The following is a 2,500-nucleotide window of genomic DNA, read 5'->3' as shown; positions in this document are numbered from 1 at the left end:
AAAATAATGGACCGGAAAAAACGCCTCAAGGCATGGCTATTCACCTATAGTGATCACAGAGACAGGTTGTTTTTGTGTTACTGTATATATTTGTTTTTCTGAAAAATCCCACTTAATATACTTTGGGTAACAACAGTCAATATTTATTTATTTTATTTGTTTAGGGGGTTAACAGTAAATATTTATTTATTTTTAATTTTAATTTTTTTTCTTATAAAATAAAAGTGAACCAAATATTGTGTTTTTTTCCACATACAACAACCTATCTGGATTCGATAAGAGAATCGATAAGGAATCGGTTCGATAATAGGATTCGATAATGGGCTACAACTCGATAATTTCTTATCAAACATCATCCCTATGTACATATACATATATATAGTCGAGGTTACTGTGGTTTATACAGTTCTCAATACCCGGGTATACGTTAGGTCAGCAAAAAAAACACAGAGGCTATTTCATCCCGACAAGCCTGTTCCGCAGGTTTCCCTGCTCTTCAGGGTGTGTCTGTGGTTGTTACATATATATAAAGGGTACATTACATGGGGGTGTGGCCATCGTTACACAGTAGTGCCTTGCTTCTGTGCCGCCATGATGAGACCAGTTTGTTGCGTTTGTTTAAAGTGGACATGCTGGGGTGGTATATAATTTTTTTAAAAATTCAGAAAGAAAGAAAAAATGTAAAATGTATTTAAAAACATTTTTTAACTATTTGATTTTAACAGATGGATAAACACTGGAAACAAAATTGTGTTGGAATTTGCCTTTTTTTTAAAGGAATTTAATTGATTTGACTTCCATATCCTTTTTAAAAAATGAATTATATTTCCAATTAATTATCCATTATTGAACTAATAATAGAAAATAAATAAAAATGTAGACTATAAAAATATCGAGGCTATGGACTATGAAAAAAAAATAAATAAAATAAAAAAAAAATATATATATATATAGTATATATTTCCACAACCCCAAAAAAGGGACAAGCGGTACAAATGGATGGATGGATGTATATATATATATATATATATATATATATATATATATATATATATATATATATATATATATATATATATATATATATATATATATATGTATATATATATATATATATATATATATATATATATATATATATATATATATATATATATATATATATATATATATATATACACATAATGTGCATACATTTTGAGGAATATAGTTTAGAAAATAAGGTAGAATAATTACATTTCAGTAATTAGTTACATTTAAAAAAACTAACCAATTTATATATTTGTATATATATATATATATATATATATATATGTTCGACCCGCATATATATTTGTTTGTATATATATATATATATATATATATATATATATATACAAATATATAAATTGGTTAGTTTTTTTAAATGTAACTATGTAACTAATTACTGAAATGTAATTAGAATAATTAAATTTCAGTAATTAGTTACATTTGAAAAAACTAAACAATTTATATATTTGTATATACTGTATATATATATATATATATATATATATATATATATATATATATATATATATATATATATATATATATATATATACAAATATATAAATAGGTTAGTTTTTTTTAAATGTAACTAATTACTGAAATTTAATCATTCTACCTTATTTTCTAAACTATATTCCTCAAAATGTATGCACATTAAATACAAAGTGTTGTTGTATTTTTCTTTTTACAAAAAACAATTAAAGAAAAACAATAATAGGTTGAATATTGATACATCACTAACATATTTGTATGTAATATTGATACATCACAATAGTGTTTTGAGTTTGTCTTTATTTAATTGTATTTATTTCATATGACTTTAATATGTGTGTGTGTATAAATATATGCGTATATGTATATATGTATATATACCCCATGTAATGCACCCTATATATGTAACGACAGACACTTCCAAGAAAATCCCCTGAAGAGCAGGGAAACCTGCGAAACAGGCTTGTAGAGATGAAATAGCCTCTGTGTTTTTTCTCCTGACCTGACGTATACATACATATATATGTATATATACATATGATTATCAAATATATATATACATCGCAACCATTGTGAACAGCGGGGATCTGATGTACTGTATTTTCATATATTTGTTGTTTTGCGAGGACAAAATGTGCCGTTAAAATTGAGTTCCAATTTCCCTTGGAAAAAAAACCTACCGTATTTTCTGAACTATAAGTCACTACTTTATTTCCAACGCTTTGATCCCTGGGGCTTATAAAACGGTACGACAAATTTATATATTTTTCTTCGCTAATGGCCGTGATGTTTTGTATTCAACAAAAGGTGTTATTTTTTGGGGGTTTATGGCGCCATCTTTTGTACAAGTTCGCTCACTACAGGAGCTGCGGGTTGAACATATGTTCCCTGTATCGTGCCTTGAACCGGAAGTATAACCATCCATAACGTTCCTGCTCAAAAGGATTCTTCATTCATAACTTCAAGCAACGTTTGTAAG

This window comes from Entelurus aequoreus, linkage group LG25 (genome assembly GCF_033978785.1).
Source record: "Entelurus aequoreus isolate RoL-2023_Sb linkage group LG25, RoL_Eaeq_v1.1, whole genome shotgun sequence".
Classification (NCBI taxonomy): domain Eukaryota; kingdom Metazoa; phylum Chordata; class Actinopteri; order Syngnathiformes; family Syngnathidae; genus Entelurus; species Entelurus aequoreus.
Note: the sequence above shows the minus strand (reverse complement) of the source record.